Source organism: Rhipicephalus microplus, chromosome 10 (genome assembly GCF_043290135.1).
Source record: "Rhipicephalus microplus isolate Deutch F79 chromosome 10, USDA_Rmic, whole genome shotgun sequence".
In the NCBI taxonomy this organism is placed as follows: domain Eukaryota; kingdom Metazoa; phylum Arthropoda; class Arachnida; order Ixodida; family Ixodidae; genus Rhipicephalus; species Rhipicephalus microplus.
The window spans coordinates 31569339-31593361 of NC_134709.1; the positions used below are offsets into that span (position 1 = coordinate 31569339).

At 45.6% G+C, this 24023-nt stretch overlaps 1 protein-coding gene across 2 annotated transcripts in view; it reads left to right on the top strand.

The window, feature by feature from the left end:
* LOC119181772 (inaD-like protein) overlaps positions 1–24023 on the top strand; it is a 307108-nt gene that overhangs the window by 13734 nt on the left and 269351 nt on the right. Inside the window, exon 2 of one of the 2 annotated variants that reach the window (XM_075875374.1) lies at positions 14868–15172. The exons of the other annotated variant lie outside the window; for it this stretch is intronic. The gene's annotated coding sequence lies outside the window, so the exon portion shown is untranslated. The remainder of the gene's footprint in view (positions 1–14867; positions 15173–24023) is intronic. 2 annotated transcript variants of the gene reach the window in all.

A 24023-nucleotide genomic window follows, 5' to 3' on the forward strand; every position in this document is an offset into this window, starting at 1 on the left:
AAAGCGTAGAGGACATTATTTCTTGTGTTTAATTGTAGTGTAGTAATAATGACCCAAATTAAGTGGAGGTGGACAACACATAACCATTTTCGTCGGTGGTATCTGAACCCGTCGCCTTTGAATTGCGTGTCCGATGCTCTCCGAATCGAGTGGGCAATTTTTCGTTCACTTCAATTCATTTCAATTCACGTCACACTTTCTACGCTATACACTTAAACACAACATGAAAGAACTATGGCACGTTCAAATATTGATTGTATTTATTTATTTATTTATTTATTTATTTATTTATTTATTTATTTATTTATTTATTTATTTATTTATTTATTATCAATCAATGGTACGTCCAACAGGCCCACGATGCAGCAGAGGGACTCGGTCTTTCTGTTCCGACGTGGGAGCGGCTGGAAACATGCTAAAGCACGTTCCGGAGGACCAAATGAAGTTTCTCCATTCGTCAATCCATCAATCAACCGATCAGTTCAGAAGTTTTATAATAACAGAATACAGATTTATAACCCTTTAGTCCCTACTATTAGCCAGTCCGATTGACTATTCCATCAACCTTTGATACAACTGCTCGCTTGTCAAAAGGTCGATTAAATATACAAACTCAAAATTAGTGCCAGACGTTAGGATAAACAAAATGAAACCCGTATTTTACTTTAAAGTGGGAAACCAAACTCTCTCAAATTAGCTTAATTCATTGACCCGCACTATACCACGCATTAGTGCCATCAGGCAGGAGCATAGTGCCAGCAGGATAACGCTGCAGGTTTTCAACTTCATTATATGAGTATGACACGCCTTTGTTCATGTTAGTCTTCCCATTTCTTTTGAGTACATGGTACTCTATTACGGGAAAGCATAAAGCAGTCCCGTGGGCCTCGCATTTGATGAGGTCTTGTTGACAAAAATTACAACCGCATTCAAACTGTTTGTGCATAGAATGAATTGTGAACGCTATAGAGCACTTTAACGACAGGACAAGATGGAAACGTGTGTTTAGAGAAAGTTATCGACGAATTAGAGTACTTGATACTGTACTATGGAAGCGGAAAAAGCCGTCTCGCGGGCCTCACATTTTATGAGGCAATAGAAGATTGCGATCAGCGGATTGTATTTCAATGGGGTGTTTAGAAAAAGTTTATTCTATCGTGGGACGCAACAAACGTATGGAACCAGTGTCTGTACGACAAGAACAATAACAAAATGACAAAGCACGACACACATGACACATTTAAACAGAAGTGTCCAAGTCCGTAGGATGCCCCCACACATTTAACTAATTACTACGTACACTAAATACATACACTGCTCGCAATATGAACAATGTACATAATGATATATGTACGAAATTGACTAGGCTTGGTGAAGATGCTAGTAAATATATACAACAGGTATCAATATTCGTGCAATTCACATAATTTACAGCGTTAGAATGAAGCGCATATGTACAAGAACTCATACCCATACGGGGCACATACAAACACATAGAAACAGTAAGCACATACAGATTGAATTCACTAATCAGACAGTTACAGATGACCTGGCTATAGAAACCAGGCCAGGTGGAAAATTAATCGAACACGTCTGTCGACTACGGACAGAAAGCGGCATGACCATTGTAGAAATTATTCCTCCCCAAGGAAGAACAATTCATCCGACAGAAACGGTAGAAGTTCAGTGTATAAGCGTTCCAGAATCGGAACGAGAGCACGACGACGATGACCTGCCGCAACAGCCTCGCATCTATCACGCCACAAACAAAAAGCTCCCGCAGCTATCAGAAGGCGTGCATAGCGACTGCGCAAGCAGCGACCAGATGTGACAAAGCGATTAACACCTAGGCCACGAAAACCAGTGTTAACGGCCTTCCAAAACACCTTTGCAGTGACACATTGCCTCAGCATATGCTGGTTAGAATCCTGTAACGGGCAGTTCGGATAAGTGGAAGATGGGCCCGTGCCACACTTCTCCAGTCAGTCCTGTGTTGGGAGTACTCTCCATTCAAGACGCCACATGAAGTCACGGAGATGACCATGCAAAAACGATGCCGTTATCCCGCTCCACGATACATGTCTCGATCATGCTAGATGGATTGGACGAACCAGCAGAAGCAGAAAAGCCACCGTTGTAACTACAATGCGGCTTTTGAGATTGTCCACATCGGGACAAATCTGCCGCGCGTGCCGAGAAAACATTACTACCATTCACTAAAATGCAGCCACGTTAAGTCTTTGCGGTGCAGAATTACAAAGTGCATCTGGCGGTAAATAGCATATCTTGGTGCCTAAATAATAGCAGGAAAGATCCCGCACAAGACACTGATCATCGTGCAACAAGCGAAGTAAGAATCGTAGGGCAAGCAGTCGGCAGGGAACAGATACGGATGGGAATGCGAATCCACCGCAGTTTCTCGGTTGCCCAAGGGCTGCTCGGCAAACCAGCTCTGTTCCACCTGACCAGAAAAATGAGCCAATGAAGGAATGCAACAACCTAGTTATTCGTAAAATGGCCTGTACGACATGAGATATGTACCATGCATGGCCGCAAAACACAGTCTATGCTAAAAACCTTCTTTCGAGCATCGATAAATGATACTCTTGTGCTTCCCGGATGTGTCGTTTTACATCTTCGACTACTAAAACCCATGTGAAGGCTGATATGCCGTACCAAGTATAATCAAGCCCCAGAATGCAAAAGCAGTAACTTTTTTGAAGACCGAAAAAGGGACTTAGGCAGGCGTCTGGGAAATCAATGAATAAATATCGACGTTTCAAAAAATTTAACGAAGCACCTGAAAACGTGCCATACCCAGCAAAAGGTCGTAGGCAACGGGATAAACTATCCTCATTCTTCAAATACCATTTGATGGCATCAGCAAACGCTGTAACGTCACGGTACCACTACCTGGAAGAGGAAGGCCTCGAACGTATGGATCAGTGATTAGCGAGCGAAGGAATGGTTCGAGGCTGCGCACAAGAAGTGCAGCGGATAAAGGACAACCCTGGCGAACATCACGGGTTACAGGAAATGGCACACCCTCCAAACCGTCAAGGAACAACGTGATGCGTATATTTCGGTATGCGTCTCTCAGAAGCTCAATGAAGTTTTGGGAGAAGCCAAATGCTGCTGTTACGGTAAACATAAAGCTATGTTCGAGGTGATCGAACGCCTTTTCTTGGTCAAGTGAAACCAAACGTCCCCGAGCTGATCTTGTTAACGTGTACGATATTATATCACGCGTAACAAAGGAGAGACTGTGGATTTCTCTTCCAGGAATAAAGCACGCCTGACGATGACCTATTAAGAAAGGCATCAGGCTTCTCAACTGCCGAGTGATAACTGCTGCGAATGCTTTATAATCAACGTTTAGGAGCGTTATTGGTCTCCACTCCTCTGGGCAAACCAATGATGGGTCATGTTTAGGTATTAAAACAATTTGACCATCGCGAAAGCTGTCAGGGAAATGGAAGTTCTCAAAGCAGTTGCGAATAACAGAGGTGGAAGGAGCACCACTGTCGACCCAAAACGCTAAGCAGAACTCAACCGGCAACCCGTCCTGCCCGGGGGCCGAGCCACGCTTCATGGAACACAGTGCCTCTTTCACTTCGTCAGCTGACGGGCTCGTGCAAAGTTGTTCAGCTACTTCTGATGAAATTTGAAGGGGGCCTACTTGACATTGTGGCTGTCTCGGTGGTACCGCGATGTGATGGCATTGTCGCACAAGCCATGTTGGCAAAGTAAGCTAAGAAAACTGATTGATCACGTGCCGGCGGCAACGAAATTGGTAAGAATCTGGCGGCCCGAGTTCCCAGTGGACTCGACGGGTTGAGAATCGAGCTTTTCGCAAAGCGCAGAACCTCAGGGTGAGCACAGGAATTACGCCTTCAACGCCAAGCAGCCACCGTCAATGATGACGCGGCAATAAGGTGCTGAAAACGATCCCGTAACTGTCGTTGCCATGCGCGCATCAAGGGAGTTAGTCGATCAAACTGAAGAGCAATACGCAGCTTTGTGGTCGTGTCCGCTAGTTCTTCGGACGTACAGCGTCTCAGGGCACGCCCTGCTATTGTGTAAATGCCACTGTGTCTTGAGCGGGTCCCATGCTTCCGGGGCGGATCCCAAAAAGAGAGGCGCGCAAGATTCTGGATAAACTGGAGCGTGAACGTGCGTCGTGTAGAATGCGGATGTCAAGACGCCAAGGTTTCACTGATGAAAAAAAGGGGAGGCAAGCCTCAAGCGTCACTGGTCGGTGATCTGATGTATAAACATGGGATCATGGTAATGTTACCATAGAGTTTCTTAAAATTAACTAGAGGGGACTCTGTCGCTGCCATCGTTCAGCGACCATGGGAATGATGGGTAGTGCACGCATTTGCCTAGTCTTCGTACTTGCGGTTTCTATCATTGCTGCGTTTCAGTTTTGTTTGAAAGGAAAGAACGAACCCTTTTGAAATTCGTGACCTGGTTTGTGAAGGTAAGTCTAAAGGAATAAGGTGATGAAGCGCAACCGCTGAACATTTGCTGATTTTTGTTTCGTGAGAAAACAGCTCCAAGCCACAAGACTACACACGGAGCCAAAAGCAGGCCAGAAGTACGAAGATTAGACAAATGTGTGTACTACCCATCATTCCCATGCTCGCTGAAGCACCATGCATTACAACAGCTCCCATAAACACTACCACCAGAGTTTCCTTTAGTGTGTATTAGGAAACTCCATGAATGTTACTACATCGGAGTGTGATACGTAAGAAGCTAGCGCGCTCGGCACATAGAAACAATGCAACTGACTAGACGATGTGCTATGCCGCCAAGTCCAGGCATACTGTGGTCAGTGCACTAGTCTGTACGTATCTATCATAGAGAAGTATTGGACCAGACGACGCAGCTTCCACGCGTTCCAATCAGAGCGACCCCATCCTGGGCCTTGCACGTCAGCTCGCGTGTCTAATACACAATTAAAATCTCCCGTAAGTATAACATGACGACCGTCTAGGAAATACACGTCCAGGTCACGGAAAAAATTGTTAGACATCAATGCTTGAGCTGGCTCATAAATACACAAAACGCGCAACTCGAAGGATGATAGGACGCAGTCAAAAGCCAATACCTGTCCGATCCCGTAATTGAAAACATCATGATGATTGCGTAGAAAAGCACGGTTTAAAATAATAATTTCAACTCCATTGAAGCAAGCTGTCGCGAAAGAAAAGTAACAGTCTAAATTAAATACACGTTTGAATGCGCGAACGTGGCTAATGGTCAAAAAATTGGTTTCTTCTGAACATAGAATATCACAATGTTCTGCGCGGGCTATGCTAATAACTTCGGCATGCTTTACTGGGTTACAAAACCCTAGAACATTTTAAAGAAATGATTTTCAGGGTTTCAGCCATACTGAAATGTTTGTGAGCGACTGACCTGGTCGTGTTTCGGTACCCGGGGATCTGTCCGGTACACCGAGGATCTGTCCGGGGGAACTGGAGTACACACACTGCACAGCACATTTCGTCCCTCTAGAAGAGGGTCGAGGTTTCTTCAGTTGCTGGGACTCGGAGCGGCTATCCTGGGTGCCGTCCGAGCTGGTGCCAGACTTGTGAACACGCTTTACGTCTTGCGGGGCTTGCATTTCCATGTCACATTCGTCTAGGCTAGAAGAGAGTCCTACTGTCTACTCCGAGACTGAAGCAGTTTCCTGATAAATCAAATAGTGGTAGGGCTGCAGCGTCAACGTTGTCGCCACCTCCAACGGCCTTGATCACGGATTGCTTGTCGAGAAGCGTCAGTAAAGAGCTCCCTTGGCTTCTTGCTACTTGTTCAAGGAAGTCGCGAGCCTGGCTTTCGGAAAGAGCCAATGGGTTTTGCTAATTCGGTTTCGATTATGTTCCTTGCGAAACACCCGCGCCTGCAGACCTCACATATTGTCGGCATCTACTGAGCACTCAGCTGCTAGATTTAGTGATGAGTACGCTACGTCGGTGTCTACAAGAGTTTCTCGGCTCGGGCCGACGTCAGAAATGGCACGGCATGTTTGCCTGAGACAGACACGAGGTCAACCGCGATGGCTTTTGTTACTGGTGAGATGTGCAAACATGGCGCGCTCGGGTTGGCCAAGCCGCAGACTACTTCGTAGTTTAATGTAGCTTTCACAATCGAATTCTGGCATTGTTCTTGTACAGATCCGGGTTCTAGCCCATCTGTGGCCGTTGGTGACACGCACGGTGGGGTAGAAAAGGTCCCCGCAGCAGCGTCTGAATATGAACGACGCACAGGGCAGACGGTGGTAGGGTGGCCATCTTCGTAACGTCGGCAGGGGCGGTCGCAACTTTTGCTTTCGTGTCCGTGCACATCACGGCGACCACAGAATGGTGTTCTGCAGTGTGCTCGATAATGACCACTAGAGCCAAACCGACGACAAACACGTTGCAGGCCCTGGTAGTCCAAGGTGACTCAATGACCAGAAACGCGAATATAAAAGGGGGCCAGAATTCGTGGAACTCATTTCCATCCGGACAAGGCGTGTGCCTTTGAGAACTCCGCGTCTTGCGCTCACGAAGCCAGTGGTCACAGTCAATACCTTGACATATGGGAACAAAGCCTGGACGAGTACCTCGTTGGAGACGAAGGCTGGTAAGAGAAGGCAAGCAACGTCAGTTACCTGCTGGCCGACAGGAACAACAGAAATACGCTCACCACCAATGGTTAGTTAGCCAGCGTCGATGATGAGAGTCATGGAAGCCATGCTCTTGACAGTTACTTGGAATTTCATGCCTACCAAGTGCTGAACGCAGTGTACCTCTGAGAGGCCAACTATTGAGGCCGTCGCGTCGACGACGGTCTCCGGACTAGCCCCTGCAGGCACGACAACGCCGAAGGCCTGCGCCCTCGAAGGCGTCCACGACTGTGAAGGTGCCATGGCAAGATGAGGTGCACGTCCCTGACGTGGAACACGCAGGAACGTCAACGGGATTGCTTTCTCTTCATGTTCTTAGAAAAAGGTGTGTAACGATTTAGAGTTCCAGGCACTCTACTATGGAAGAGCTGAAAGCCGTCCTAGCATATATCAAGTGTGAACAATGTGTGTTAAGAAAAAAGGGTAACGATGTATGTGTAGAAAAAGTTGTTAACGATGAGCAGAAAGCCGTCCCGTGGGCCTCAGCATGTAACCATGTGTAGGTTTGGCTTACCACACTACTATCAAGGGGTTAGAAAAAGTGGGTAACGATTTAGAGTGCATGGCTTTATGCTCTCCTATGGGAGAGCATAAAGCCATCCCGTAGGCATTATGCGCTGCCTCCTGAACATTGAAGGGGGGGGGGGGGGGTAGAAAAAGTGGGTAACGATTTGAGTACAGGGTACTCTACTATGGGACAGCATATTGATTTGTGGGGTTTAACGTCCCAAAACCACCATATGATTATGAGAGACGCCGTAGTGGAGGGCTCCGGAAATTTCGACCACCTGGGGTTCTTTAACGTGCGCCCAAATCTGAGCACACGGGCCTACAACATTTCCGCCTCCATCGGAAATGCAGCCGCCGCAGCCGGGAATCGAACCTGCGACCTGCGGGTCAGCAGCCGAGTACGTTAGCCACTAGACCACCGCGGCGGGGCTATGGGACATCATAAAGCCGTCCCGTAGGCCTTATGCGCTGCCTCCTGAACATTGAAGAGGAGGGGGTTAGAAAAAGTGGGTAACAATTTGAGTACAGGGTACTCTACTATGGGATAAAATGTGGACTTATACTAAAAGTTTCCCTTGCTTCAGCCGCATCCAATTAAATATTTTTCAAAGGTCACTCTTCGTAACCTTCAAAAATGTGCGAGCTACATTATTGATTCAGTTAATTGATAGTTGCTCACTATTTTTTGGTCTCATTTTTGTTAATATGTTCTAAAGGTACTTTACCAGCCACATAAAGTTCTTATCGGGGACATTGTAGTAATCTAGGTGGAAAGGCAATAAGCATTTCATAAACGTTTAGATCTTCGAGGACTACGTTTTAAGAATGCTTCAGCACACGATGGCACTGAAATGAACTGTTCAGATTGTTCCAAATAAGTGTCTAGCGCAAGGACGTTTCGTGTAGTGTTTAGTTGTAAAAAAAACGACATAATGAAGTATTATTGATGGCGCAGCAATACTATTATTCACAGTGCTGATTTACCCCTTTGTAATTTTGAACGCCCGACAAAGCAGCCAATTCTGTGAAGACAACTCACTTTCATGATGATGTTAATATGTGGAATTTAACGTGCAAAAACCACCATATGATTATGACAGACACCGAGGTGGAGGGCTCTGGAAATCTCGACCACCTGGGGCTTTTTAACGTGCACCCAAATCTGAGCACACGGGCGTACAACATTTTCACCTCCATCGAAAATGCAGCCGTCGCAGCCGGCATTCGACGCCGCGACCTGCGGGTCAGCAGCCGAGTACCTTATATATCCACTAGACCACCGTGGCGGGGCGCCAACTCAACCCCGCTTCCTTCATAGCGTCGTATAATCGATACCTCGCATCAATGGCAGCCTAATTGAAGCTTCAGCCCAGCTCATTAGCGCTCCAGCTCACGTACACCAGAACCCCACAAGGACTCCCTAAGCAGCTTTTAATTAGCTCTGAGCTGGTAAACCCAGACAGAGGATTAGCACGACGGCCAAGACGAGGTATACATGCGATATATCGAGTGACTCTCGTATCCACTCAAAAAAACGGCCTATTTCCGCGACATATGCACGTACCCACCTACTCGCATGCAGTACGCACTCGCAATAGGCACTAAATGCATGCGTATTCCCTATGCCGTCTCTTGATTACACGTGCTATAGCGCCAGCCCTGCGTTCTAACGATCACGACGCCACCGTGGACTGGCGTATTCTGCTGCGAGGTTCAGGCTAATTTGCCCGAGTCCTGACCATCACTAAGTAATTAGAAAGGCGACATCGGGTCGGCTGCTAATGCAACGATAACTCGATCCCACCATGCCGCTTTAGCAGAAGACCACACGTCACTATAGAACTCGTACCGCGCGCGATAATTACGAAATAGCGGTGGAAACTTTACGCGGAATAGGCAAATGTCCTTGACGAAATTGAAATAGGACGGCTATGAAGCCACCCTGCCTATAGGGTAAGCTACCATATACTTGCGAGATAAAGCTATAATCGTCGCCACGCAAACTACGCGGCCGCCCTGTCAAATTCCGTCACAGCGACCGCCCGACAGGCGGCCAAAGCTCGCCCAGAAAAAGATTCGGGAATAATTTTGCAATGCAGCAAACCTTTCGTAACTTCTTGCTCACATGACTAAGATGCCTCGCGTGCCATCCTCGCAAGTTCGGGGACTCGTTGGCTTACTTGTTGACCGATGACCAAGCACTCCGTAAAGAAGGGTGGTCCCCCTGTTCCTCGAAGAGATGTCCACCATGAATGAACAGTTCTCTGCCCAAGTGATGCCGACTGTTGGTAAACGCACACGACTAAAAACGAGTCGACGGCACCCATGACTATAGCGTTTTGCGTGTTCGCTTCTGCTATTTCACGGAGCGCCATCAGCGTTAGGCCTATCGTAACTTCGTGAACGAGCTCAGGTTCAACGTATTTTTCGGGCGTCGCACGTATTTGAGAAGCTTGCATGGAGGGAGAGAATTGTCTTGCGGGAGCAACTCGAAGATTGAAATATAAGTCCGCGGCAAGTGTGTAGTCACTTTTGCACATTTAGAAAAGCATCCACAGTCATTGCTAGCCACCCAAACGCATTACACGGCCGCTGCACATTGTGTGCGGCGTTGTCCGAAGGCTTGCCAGGCGCAAAGTGTTTCGAAAACGTTGCTCATATTTTCCAAGTCCAGAGGTTGAAGGTAGTTAATCTGGAGTTCCCATAGAAGATGCAAGGTAACACGGGCACCACGTCGTCAAGTGCAGCCACTGTCAGTGCGTGAATATGACAGCACTGCGACGCAAAGCTCAGCAGACAACGCAACCACCAACGTCGAGGAAAAGAAGCAAAATGGCGTTGCCATACCTCGAAAACACGCTCACCGACCAAGTGGATGATGATCCCATGATGCTTGGTTCATGCGTCGATATCCCTGCAAAAGTTTCTTTATTCGCACATTTGCTGATCTTGTGTACGTCACTGTCGCGCGCCGCCACGACGCCGTTGTTATAACAGCGACCAGCGCGACTGCCGATTTAATAAAGAAAATCTAAAAAAGGCCGTGTCAGCATGCCTCGGCCAAACATCAAATGTTCTAGAAGCCTCTTTTCATGTTCTTCGATAGCAGCTGCGTAGTTAGCGCCGTCGCCTTCGTTTTAATGATGTATACAATGCAGAGATCTGCGAAACCATCACATCAACGCACGATTTTAAACATTCAGTCTGGACGTCCCATTTATTTTAAGAATTTGAGCGCATAAAGCCTGCTTCTAGTTTTCGAGAAGACGAATGTATTGCGGAACGGATCGTGGTCAGGCCGTCTTCAGACTCGCGATGGTGAACGTGCATTCCCACACGTTCCGCGTTGATTAAATCATGAGCTGTTTACCTGCCACAATTTACCCGCGAGGCATCTTAGCACGCGAGGCATCTTTACCCACTGCATGGGATGAACTTTGGAGACGTAAATTGAAGCACAGCTGACCAAATGTTTAACTATAGTGTGCGTGAGCGGCACTTTTTTGGCACATACTTTTATAAGACGCAACTAAGTTTCAAAATAACCACAGCATATCCACGGAGTGAATGATGATGAGCGGAGCGAAGCGTCCGTCAGCCCGTCCATGCTTCCGTCCGTCCATTCATTCCAGCTTCCATCCATCCGCGCGACCAGTCGTGCGTCCATCCATGCATCCGTCCGTCAGTCCATGCGTCCGTCCGTGATTCCGTCCATTCGTCTCTGTTCGTTTGTGCGTCCGTCCGTCCGTACGTACGCGCGTCTGTCCATCTGTCCATCCATGCGTCCATCTAGTGAACACTCCAAGTACCGCCATCTTCCATCTCACGTCCCCTGTGGCTCATACCCGTTCTATAGTGGGTATGATCCACCTGTGGCTACGTACTACTACATACATGCAATGAATGGACGAAGCATCGCCCCTAAAAAATAAATTAATTGATATGTGGGGTTTAACGTCCCAAAACCACCATATGATTATGAGAGACGCTGTAGTGGAGGGCTCCGGAAATTTCTACCACCTGGGGTTCTTTAACGTGCACCCAAATCTGAGCACACGGGCCTACAACATTTCCGCCTCCATCGTAAATGCAGCCACCGCATCCTATAAAAGAAAGTTTTGGTCAAGTGCACGCCCACAAAACATTTTTCGCAGCTTCGGTTTGTCGTATGGCGCTTAGCACAGTCTTGTGTCACATGCTGCGCCCGCTAATTGAAGATTTGTCTGGCTGCACTCTATAGCGCACTCAAAGCACTGCGCATACGGTGTAATAGGAGCCGCCACAGACATGCACTGCCCCCAATGCCAAAGCGACCATAGCAGCGGATTCCACAGGATACGGGAACAGATGACGCAAGCGGTGCCACGCCGCTGCACCGTGATTTGGTGCTTCGCTTAAGGTGTTTTCGTTCTCGTTTCATTTCAGAAGGTGGTAAATTGTTAGCAGCCGTGAGAGAACGGTAGTGTTAGGACGTGTGCTTTTTTTTTTCACGAGACTTCAGGCATCCTCAGGCGAAAGCGGCCACATAAATTCTTGGCGAAATGACAACGAATACGACGAGCTTGTTGAGCGAGACTGTAGGTGCGTAGCGTAGGCAGCTTGAAACAGGCCGGCAGCATCAGTTGCACTGTCACGGCCGCTACAAGGGTGCTATCGCGGAGCGATACCTTCTGCTTTCAGATATGCTGTTTTTATCGTCCAATGTTCGCGGCTGGCTGACTGTGTTGATAACGCGGACGGACCGTCGCTCAGACCGCTAGCCAAGTGTGAAAAGCATTCGCATCAGAAAATAAGGTGTCGTTCCGCGACTGCTCCCCTGTGAATATCGGAACAGCTGAGAATATCCTTAAAAATCTGCGCTTGTTGCCGCTAGAGGCGCCTTGATGAATTACGGGTTGGTGGCGTTAGCCACCGCCCGATCTAAAGGGTACAGCCATATCAATCCATCCATCCATTCAGCTGCACGGAGCCAGCCAAAACGAGATGAAGGCAGGAGGAGACATACAAGGCGTTGACTAATAACCAAGCTCCGTCTTGTTTTCACGTGGATAGTAACTAAGGGAACAACGCGCAACTGTGGTATAGTGGTCAACAGATCCCCTACACCAAATTTAGAAACTCGCGGTCCTTGAGTTCTTTGACAGTCCTACATACTTATGACTGATTCTTAGTCATGGGCGTTGCCGATAGGGTATTTTAGTTTGATTCTAAATGGCAGGGTGAGTACTCACCATCCGCACCGATCGACATCTGGTGTAAGTTGACATAGACAAAGGCACCGTGTGATGCTACACGAGCAGAGCGAGTATTAACGCGATAGCGTTAAAGAGCCCATTTCGGAGAAATTGCGGTGCCGGTGTGAGCGAGAAGTCATCATCTTGTTCCAGAATCCAGAAAGATGAAAATAAAGTAAATAATAAAAAATCCCAGCATATCCACGAAGTGAATGATGATGAGTGGGGCGAAGGGTCCGTCATCCCGCCCGTGCTTTCATCCATCTGGTCGTCCTTGCTTCCGTCCGTCCGCGTGACCATCTATGCGTCCATACATGCGTCCGCCGTCTTTCTGTCCATGCGTCCGCCCATCCATCCATCTGTCTGTATGTCTGTTCGTGCGTCCATTTGTCCGTACATCCGCACGTGTATCCATTCATCCGTCCGTCTGCTAGTCTGTCTGTCCGTCCGTCCGTGCGTCCATCTAGTGAACACTCCACGCTCCCATCTCGCACCCTTGTGGCACATACCCGCTTTGGAGCGGGTATGTGCCACCGGTAGCTACATACATACATACATACATACATACATACATACATACATACATACATACATACATACATACATACATACATACATACATACATACATACATACATACATACATACATACATACATACATACATACATACATACATACATACATACATACATACATACATACATACATACATACATACATACAAGGGATGGACAGACCCTCGCCTTAAGAAGCTTCCCTCCTAAAAATAACAGTCCATCCGTCCGTCTGTCCATCTGTCTGTCATAGAGTGCCTCGATGCCCGCTCCTCCGCTGAGCGGGGGCGCGCGCATCGAGGTATCCTAGTCTGTCACTCGCACTAGCGCCACCTTCTGCGTCGTCCATAAACTAGGCAGTCACGAGCCGGTCACAATAGAAGGACACACCCACGGCTTTTGGAGCTTCGCCCCTGACATTTCCACGTCTGAGTGAGGATCGAACACAGGCAGTCTGCGTGGCAAGCAGGTGTTCTACCTCGCATCTTCTTGAAAATATAGTGAAAGTAACTTCCTCTGCTTGGAAATTACAGTGAAAATAATTTTTTCTGCTTTACAAACACATGCATCCTGCGTACAGGTTTCGCAATGCAACACATAATATGGCAGCAGTGTTGCGTGGTACAAGCGTGCATTGCCATCGGACATCTGAACATGTGATTATCATAACAGCTTCGTCGTTTAAAACCGGACACCTATTCCAAAAGGCTACGTGCGCTGCGCGTGCTCCCTTGAGACCACGTAGTGGGTGCATAGTAAATTAGAAAAGATATCACGCGCATAATTTCTGGTGTTTTAAAGCAACCTCCCCATTGCATAATATGTGCTATAGAGTTGAACTACCCCCTAGAGAGAGGATATCGCTATCGCATTGAGTTTTTACCGGCGGAGCTTAAGGATCCCCTAATTTTGACAACGTCAGAGAACATTTGCGGTGCATGCACCGACTGGCACCTGGCGTGGACCATTGTTCGCCACTTCTCTCGCTCTCTTATCAGGCTCCTCTCAAGGTGGTTTTGGCTACTTACTCCAGAAATGCTTTTTTTTTCTAGGGGTGGGTTACTTATTAATACGTAACTTGTATTGGTTACGTATTAATATAGAAGCCAAACTGTCTTCGTTCAATCAAAGAATAATTATTGAGGTATAATGAATAATATGTGAGCCTTCACTTAAAGGGACACTAAATAGGAACATTGATTTCACAAACTGTCCTCTGAGCACTCTAATTTCATATGCTTCACTATCTCAAGCTTATTATTAGCGGAGAAAATTAGCGCTTAAGATTGATTTCCGAATTACGTGCCGAAATCTCTGCACGTGACGTAAGACATTTTAAAATGTATTTTTGGTATGTTAGTGGCATTGGCTAAATGAAGTTTATGCTAAGTCTATGACCCCAACATCTTACAATGTAAACTTCAGTTTCGTCGGTTGGAAGCCACGTAGGATCCAGTAGACGCCTTCAGAAATTGATGACGTCATAGTGCGTGGTGCGAGAATCTCACGGTGGCGTCGCCACTCGCATTTTCTTTTCACGCGTTATCTCGCTTACCAAGCGTCGTGTCACGGTAAGAACGGTGTTTTTTGGATTGTGAGATTGTACTTTATAAATACTCAAAAAATCCTTTCGCTCGTTTGTGTCCCTTCAAGGATCACGCAACATTACCGTCAGTACTACTCACTTCAAAGCCGTCAATATAAATTTTCGTTAACGTCAACGAACTTCTTTAGCTTCTCACTCAACCCACATGCAAAACTCTGTGCACAGGCTTGTTAAGCTTAAGATATATTCGCCTAAATATTGAAATCAATAATCTTAGTTCATTTGACAACTACTTCCTTTCTTTAACTTAATGCTCTTTCCTTAAAGCCTTTCTCGTTTCAGGAAACAATGACGTGGTGCTGAAGGTCAACACCAACGGATACTCTCACCCAAAGCAACTGAACGACATCGGCTCGCCTGATCTGTGAAACGTGTGTCCTACACCGGAATTTCTCGCTCTTCTTTGCGCTTGCCTCTATCGTCCGTGTCTCGTGAAGTACTTGGTGAGAGGAGCTCTTGTGGCGTAGGTGTTTCCATCGCGGACATTGTGAAGTGGGAACAGTTTCGTTCAGCACCAAAAGGATTACTCGTCACGCGGCGTCGGAACAGGAATCACCTATGGTGTGAACAAGCGTAGGCTCCACCAGGTGAGCTAACGTCTATTTTCAGTCATTCGGGTATATGTGTGCCACTCATTCCAAAGGCTTCGCTGTGCAGCACAATATCCAAAAGAACGCGAGGTAACCTGAGACGTATTACAACAGTCGTTGAAAAGGGTAGTCACTTACTACGTACGGCATAGCCTACATCTGCGGAACCACAGCACTCTTGTCAATCGCTTGCGTAAGGGAGCTGTGCATGCTGGTTTCTTTTTTAGCCGTGTGTAGTTTTAAGTGCTAATATGAATAGCGTGCCGAAAACTAAACGTTCGTTGTTCCTACGAAACCAATGTGAAGTTTGGCTGTACAGTGGTGTCAGAAAATCTCACGAAATCAGTGAGGTCATTCAAGTTTTGCCCTTGAAGCCAGTGAGACAAACGTGTTTTTTTTACAAGAACACCATGTACTCTAAACACGGTACAAGTTCTAGACGTCACAAAACTCACCAAATTTGATTGGATGAGACACCTACGGAAATTCTCTTTTGGTGATGGTGGTGGGCGTGGCTTGTATTTCTAGGTTGTAACCGTTTATCGGCTCCCAACATAGAACCATTTCAAAACGACGTCACATGTATAGACCCACACCGAAAGATTAAAAAAAAAACGAGTTACCAGTGTTTTCGCAACATCAAGAAGCTATTTCTTATCTGTCACGGATGACAGCTACAGACTCCTCTACGCACCATCGCCGCACCGACCATTCGTCCGCACGTTACCCAACATAAATACTTCGATACTTTCAGAAGTGTTTATCATCCAATGTGTTTAGCTTTTCCACGAGCATGACTAGATTTATATTGCGATTCGACAGATGAAATACTCGAAAAAAGCCATTTTTTTCTTTCATTTCCCAACCCAGCGCCAGCGTCAGGTTTCGCGATGCCATTGCAAGGGGGCTTGCTTCTCATATCTCGAAAAAAAAATTTCGACTTCGGCAAAGTGTTAATACCACGCATGAAAGGGTAATGACACCCGGTCAATTAATCAGGAGGCAAGATTAGAGTTGGAGCTTCAATCCATTATTCAAGAGAATTTGCTCGAAGCGGTGCGTTCTTCTTCTGGTTGCTTTTTTTAGGTACGAATGCGATTCACGTAGCATTTTTCAATGCGCGCTAAACATCCCACTCCCTAGAGCGGAAGTAACAAACGTTGCTTTTTCGTGGTTTCTCTTCCTGGATTTTTTTCTTTCTAGCATCTCTATAGAATATCCAAGAGCTGTTTATAAAAATTATGCGGAAAAATATAATCGCTAAAGTCTGATATCCCACATTTAGAAGATGATCCTGGGTGTCCGCAGTGGGGTGTAAGAAGGCAATCTCTTCCCTCTCCCATCTCTGTAATTTTTGGGTAATTTTCTGTGCAGTAGCTATGAGCTACACACCTCGGTTATCCCTCTCAGGTTCCGCATACTTGTGTGAAATACCCTTGAGCCTTCTCAACAAACTATTCATGTTACGCAACTAATCACTCATGCTTCAGGACATGGCACGGCAGGGAAAGAAAGGCTGTTTGTGTTTGATGCCAACCCATCTTCCTTTCTCGATGAGATTGTACACCGTGCAAAAGATTCTGTAGGTGACCCTGTGGAGGATTATAAGAAAGGCCATACTGGAGGACTGCAGAGATTTCGACCATTGGTTTATTTAATGCGCACATAAATCTAGGCTTCCGGGCCTCTACAGCATTTTGACGTCATCCATATCTGGCCTCCGTGGCCTTGGATTCGACCCCGCAACCTTCGGACGAATAGTCTAGCGTCATGACCACCAGAAAACTACGGTGAATAATTATGTGTACAGGTACAGCGCACAAGTTGCTACAATACGTACGAAAACCTTCCATTAGTGATAATCATAAATAAACGCCACATAACCAACGGTGGTATTGAAGACTTGATACTTTCGGTGGAGCGTATAAACAGGTCAAAAACGTGAATGGCGAACGTAGCGCACACGATTAGTTTTATGAATTTGGTTACTGTCTCTAAAAGCGAATTAAACCGAAGTCTTGCAAAATTTACTATTACGATGCGCGCGATTTCATCCTATAGTCACAAACCTCTTGACGGTGGTTGCTATTGTGCACGATCGAGTCGCTGCTGTCTACTCTTGCATCAAGACACCATTGTTTACGGCATAGAAGTTTTGATGGAAAAGATGTCATGTTCTCAGCTCCTTTAGTCACATATGCCTAAAGAATGCATCCCTGTTTTTCAACACGTTTTTCTTCTTGTAGGGTGAGCATAAGTGGCGCATTGCACTCGCCCTCGGCGGTCATCCATATATACCAGAAATATTGAGTCCTCTCTCCAGAGTGGGTGGTATACAGACCTCTCACGGGGTTAGTAAAACGCGTATGCCTAAGCCTTATAATTGACTAGAATAGAGTGAACTTCTCAGATTTCACATACCTAAACCCGTACTTGACTATATGAGGAACTCTCTTGTAAGGGACAATGCTTTATTTTGGACCACTCAGATTACCTAACGGCCGTCTAAACGTATAGGCACATGACAGGCGTTGTCGCACGTCGTGTACCCAACCAAACTGCTACCGCTGTCGTTGGCAGTCGAACCTGCGTCCTCGTGCCTTGCGCAGCAAGGCCATAGCCATTTTATCACCACGACGGGAGACCAGAACAAGGTGAAAATGCGTTCCTATCTGCTTGCGTGCGCGTATCATAGAGGGAGCACATCGTTTACTGTCAGTCGGGCAATAGATCTATCAGTCAGTAAATATAAAATATTTATCTCTCATTTCAAGAAGTGGAAGGCGCCAGAAAATAGAGCTCAGGAGAGATGTAGACACAGCACTTTAGTCGTACGCGCGAAGTTCAGACCCATGTGGTTCTTCTCTTATTTCTCTACATTGTTTCAATGCACTGTTTTTTTTTTGTCAAATACAAACCTTAACTCTCTCTCTCTCTCACTTTCTTTATTCTAGTTCCCATTCTCTTAGGACCAAAGCATGGTAGCAAGATGGATGCTCGCCCACTTAACCTCTCTATGTTTCCCTTCTTGCTTTCCCTCGCAACCTCAAGTAATCTTGTGCACAGGATTCCTTAAGGAAACTTAAGAAAACTGGTAGAAATGACAGAAAAAAATTACCCTAGAAAACTGACAGAAACGTCGCGATAAACATATTTGCAGAGAGAACGACGCTATCGAAGCTCCGTGAGGTGGCAGCGCTGAACTGATCATCCGCGCATATGCAAATTACCTTTGCACACTTTAGAAATACGTTCCACGTGGTTGTGGTGCCAGCACGATGCGCTGCACGACTTTGAAGGAATACCGCTCGAGTATGCCTACGCGATCCATCAAAACACCCCTGACAGCACAGGCATGGTCGCACCTTTGAGAAACAACTTAAGGCGACACTGATCGAGGGCCTTGCTGTAGGAAGCGCTCACTCTGTTCCTGCTTTGCGGCGATCAACTCTGAAACTACGATACGTGGTCCTCTATTTCTTGTTTGTGATTGAAACATACACCAAGAGAGTGTAAGCAAATGACACATTGTTCAAGATTCTGGCGCAGCTTTAGGTGCTCGTCTGTGCGTAGCGTCTTAAATGGAAACATTTCTATTAAAGCAAACAAAAAATGAATAAAATCTTGCCACATAGAAAAACCACGCAAGGCACTGCTTGTTCTATGCAACAAATTTTAATGCATCATACCTTACAATTGGCTCTAATACGTCACCTACAATTGCACCGTTCATTTTACTATTCTGTGGTATAATTCTATGCTTACATTCCGAGATTCCTGTGACCTTTTCTACGAAAGCAACACGCCATCGCTGTGAGTCCTGTCTCTCTAGTAAATGAAACATCCTCATTTCTTAGATGAAACAAGTGCTCTCACACTTGAATCACGTTCTCTACAGAGACGCGCTTCAGCCGTCACGACACTAGTGATCTAAAAGCAGAAATAGTGCACGAACGGGACGAGAATCTTTTGACAGCGTTGCAACCCGACGACCGCTTTGAAATCCGGCAAAAGTAGCGGTACTTACTAAAGCTAAAACAGGAACAGTCAGATCAGCACTCACAGCTATAACTTGACATCTATTGTAGCCAACTTGCAACAAACATGGTCACGAGTGTACCTGGTGGAAATCCATGTAGCAGGAATACTGACCTCTATCTGGTCACATCTACAGACTCGGGGCTCTATGCCACATGTGCGCCCATGCCTCCGTCACACCTGCCACAACGATCGCAGGGAAGCTCACCACACAAAACAACATTATTGCTGTTTCACAGCGTAAAAACTAAGGCTGCTACCTAATTAAATGCTGCTCCAACGAAAGTGAGAAGAAAGGATTTTGTGAAAATTTCGTAATCATTCTCTATTGTTGATGCCGTTGCACATACGCTAAACCCATGTGCACCTAGAATATACTTTCATTATGCACATTTTAAATGCGCGCTTCACGTTCGATTGATTGACTAATGGATTTTTTATGTAGTATTTATTTATGTATTTATTGTTTGATTGATTGATTGATTGACAGACCGACCAACCGACCAATTGATTGTTTGATTGACTGATTGATCGATCGATTGATTGATCGATCGATTGATTGATCAATCGATTAATTGATCGATCGATCGATTGATTGATTGATTGATTGAATAATTGATTGATTGATTGATTGATTGATCGATTTATTGATTGTGGTTACTAAAACGTTGCACATACATGTGGAAATCCTCCGAGATAACTTAATAATTTTGACCTTTGTGTTGTTAACTGCGCGCCAACATCTCCACGTTAAGGAGCCGACCGCGTGACCCCGTTTCTTTATCTAGAGTTTTTATCATTTTTATAAACTTACCTACCCTAGGCGACGGTCATAATAATTTTTCTTTTAGACAGTCAGCTTTACTAACGCGAGCTGTTTTACACGTGCCCCACTTTTGTCAATTTCGCCCCTACTTGCTCAGTCTTACTGTCTCTACAACGCCGATCTATAGCATCGAGCACAAACAACGGTACTCATCTGCGGTAGTCGTGAGTAATGTGATATCACGAATGCCGACTCACCCAGCAAAAGACCCTGAACGGGAGCCATAAATCGCATGGGGCGTACTTCAATACGGAAAATGTATAAACATGGGACGAAGAACAAAGTTTCGAGAAAGTTATCGGAGCTAGTTTGGGCACTTTTCTTTCCAGCATTCCCGCGTTACATGCCCCATGGAACTCTCAAAATGATATTTCATTGCATGCTCACCAGTCAAAGGATTTGCCGGGACGAAACGCAGTGTAGCGCGTATACATTTTGTTACCGCCAATGAAATGTGTGCCCATTGGGAGAGCCTCAACCATCTGGTTGCACCACAGAGGCTTGGGAGTTTTTGCGTAGTCGTCATGCCTTTCCATAGAAATAACGAACTTGGAGTCTAGTTTCAGTCTCTGTTTCATGATGTACTCGGTGAAGCCTTGTTTTAAAGGCTCCACTCGGCATACCTCGTACACAGTTCAGTGCACATTTAAATGTACGTCTCTCTCTCTCTCTCTCTCTCTCTCTCTTGAAAAGAACCCGAAACTTTTTTTTTCGTCTGCTCTTCGTAGTACAGGAGTGCAAGTGGTGCTGAATGCTGAGATGAACGCAAAAATAATGGTTGAATTTGCGCACGGGAATGAAATGTATTAGTCTTCTAACTTCAAAAAAAACCGGGAGACAACGGGAAAGAAAAGAGCGTTTTCTCTGGCGTTTCATATTGCCAGTGACATCAATGGCAGTTTCCAATCATCGCGCGTCTCTTACAGAGGCGTACCGGTGGTCTCTCTTCATGGCGGCCGTTGTGCAGCGTACTTAGCGGCGTTCTGCAATTCCTTTTAAAATTTCCAAAAAACACACTGCTGTATCTGAAGATAGTGTTTTTATTTTTGCGCATTACAAGTGTGGCCTAGTTAGGACAATATATATATTACGTGTGACTTGCCGCATTGAACTAATCAGAACAACCGGCCGATGTCATCGCTCCGACGTGATGAAACGTCACTTCCAATGCCAAATATATCAGTTGTGTATTGCTCTAGCCCGAAAACAAAATGGTTTCCTCGTTAAAATAAAATTGTAACAGCATTGCTTGTGGCGTTGCCCCTTGTGTAACAATATCGGTGCATTCTGTAGTCACAGAAGGAGCGATAAAAAAGCGACGCGCTTATTTCGTCACAGGGCCCCTTCAACTATTGCGTCCTCATGTGTAATTATAGCAAGCATTTAAGCTACGTCTCCTTAGTGGTAGTAGTATACGATTGACTACGGTAGTCTTCAAAAAGGATGCGCATTGCATGCCATTGTGCACCCGTTTTTGCTAACGAATGAAAACTCTTAACTACCAAGGTGCTCCTCACAAACGCGTATGAAACTTGCGTCAAAACATCTTGTCTCGCTTTTGTTTTCTTTATTTCTTCTATTTGAGCTCTTGGTACGACCTGTTACGCGTTTATGTGTTTGTTTTCTTCGCATTTCTCTCTCTCTCTTTTTTGCGCCGCAACACGGAAGAAAAAATGTTATGTGTCGGGGTGACTAGCGTTAACTTAAATATCAGAGCTGCTGATTCATAATCGAAGCTGCAAAAAACTTTCTTTTTCACAAGGCTCAATTTCTGCAGCCAGAACGAAGATAAAGCTTGAGCAGCTAAAAAAATGCTTGCGCAGCAGGAAATATCGCAGACGCGTGGAAAAAAATACCCCGAAGTAGATACTGTAAAGCGCAAGCATGCTTATTAAGACAAATTATTTTGCATATTTGATGAGTGGCACCGTTAAGCGGAGTACGTGTGTGGGAGCATATATTATCCTCCCTTAATATTTTTTTCTTTCTTTCTTTTTTTCTTTTTTTTGCGTAACAACTGGGTCGTGGCAATCGACTTCATCGCAAAGTATAAGCGATAAGCTTCGGTAGATGTGTAATTAGTTAGAACATCCAACAAAGTGGAGATTGGTTGCCCGCTCCAAAAGCGGTGCCACATATTTCAGTGAAAGACTAAGAGGAGGAAACCGTAAATACAGCGGTGATGTCAGTTATTATAATCTTCGTGATCACAGTGCCGAAAGTCAGAAAGAGATTGTCCGTCTTTAGGAAATGTAAAAAAAAATGGCCCAATATCTGCATGTTTCACTGCATATGTCATCGAAAGACGATAGTCTTGCGTCTGGAGACGATAGAGTGATCAAAACGTTTATTTGATGTTCTCCGCGAGAAAATCCGTGAATTGTATTCTGGAGGCGCTGCGTTAGAGTGTCTCAATCCATGCAGCGAAGGCGAACGAGCTCATCGAGGCACGTGAGACACCAGCGCCATCTGGCAGTTATCTCCGAAAAAGAAGGAAGGCGTGCGCGCCTATCTCGGAGGCGATAGGGTGTGGAACGCACAGCGACGGGCAGGTGCCACCACCGTGTTGTCTTAGCAAAGCGTTGGAAACACTTGCCTTTTTGAGCATCGCGTTGCATTGTCAGCGCAGCGTGATAAACGCTACGGGCCTTAGAATTACTTATGTATGCTTTGTCTAAAAAAAGATATACATACAAAATATTGACGTATTGTTATTGTGCCTCAGATATGCGAAATAATTGCTTTTGTATTGACAATCGCACAAGTATGAACGCTGAAACTTGAGCAATATTGATGGGTGTTGCAGATGGGGTTGGATATTGGCCGTTTGGGGTATCATTTTGGCAGACCAACAGAGAAATGTGCAGACAGACAGACCAAAATTTTTGCGTCGAAATGCCCCAAGAAAGACTATCGTCATTAAAAATGTCGCCGTTATCACAAAAGAGATTTCAAGGATCAGGAGTCATTCAAACAAAATGTTTTAAGGCGATATGGCTGTATAGCTACTATTCTTTCGAAGAATATACAGCTTGAGATGGAGCTCCTACGAAAAAACAGGCGTGAACTAGACCGAAAAATCTATTAAACTTAGAGGTGGGCACCAGTATGACAGGTGCGACGTGAAGTTCTCGTGATTACCATGCTAAAGTTCTGTCATTCCTAATTAAAGGAAGAAGCTGTTCTTTGTAGTATGCCTCTGAAATTTCACCTAAAATTGGATTTCAAAGAACACTGAATTACGCGCGACTGGTAGTACTGCGCACGTGATGTGGGTCTTGATTTCACACAGCCGAATTGAGAATTAATAAAGTACTTAATGAATTAGTTATTTATAAGAATTTATAGATAACTAATTATATACATAATTGATGAATACATCATTAATAGTACACTATTAGTTAAACCATGCTGAAACAATTAAGGGCCTATTGAAGGCCTACTAGTGAAAGGATACGCATTAGTTTTAATCATTCGATACTGATCAATGTTCACCAGCACACGAGTACAAGATTACACCGTCGTAGCTCTCCCGTGGTAAGCCCCCCCGCCCTCCCCCCAATGTCTGAAATTATTTCGCGACCATGGCCTTCCCTCGAGCCAAGCCTTTACAGACATGTTGCTTCGGAGCACAGCGCAGTGGAAGAACTTTCGTGCTGCTTGAGAACGACAGTCATGTGCAAGGTCGTATGAATAAAGGTAAAACGCCACATGCGCCAGCGTATTTACTGCACAATACTCTTTAATTGCGAAGCATTTCTTAGCCAACCTAAGCCACTTCAACCGTTTCTATCCATCTATCTAGCAGCCTACGTCTGGGTGGTCTTGTAGTTGTCGCCTTAACTTGGTAAGTGCCCAAATTGCATAAAAGGACATGGGTGCGTTACAAACATGATTAACGTGTCACGACATGAACAACTTGAACTGGATGCGACGTACGTCCTGAAACCCTCTCCACCAGTCACGCATGGCACATACCCGCAT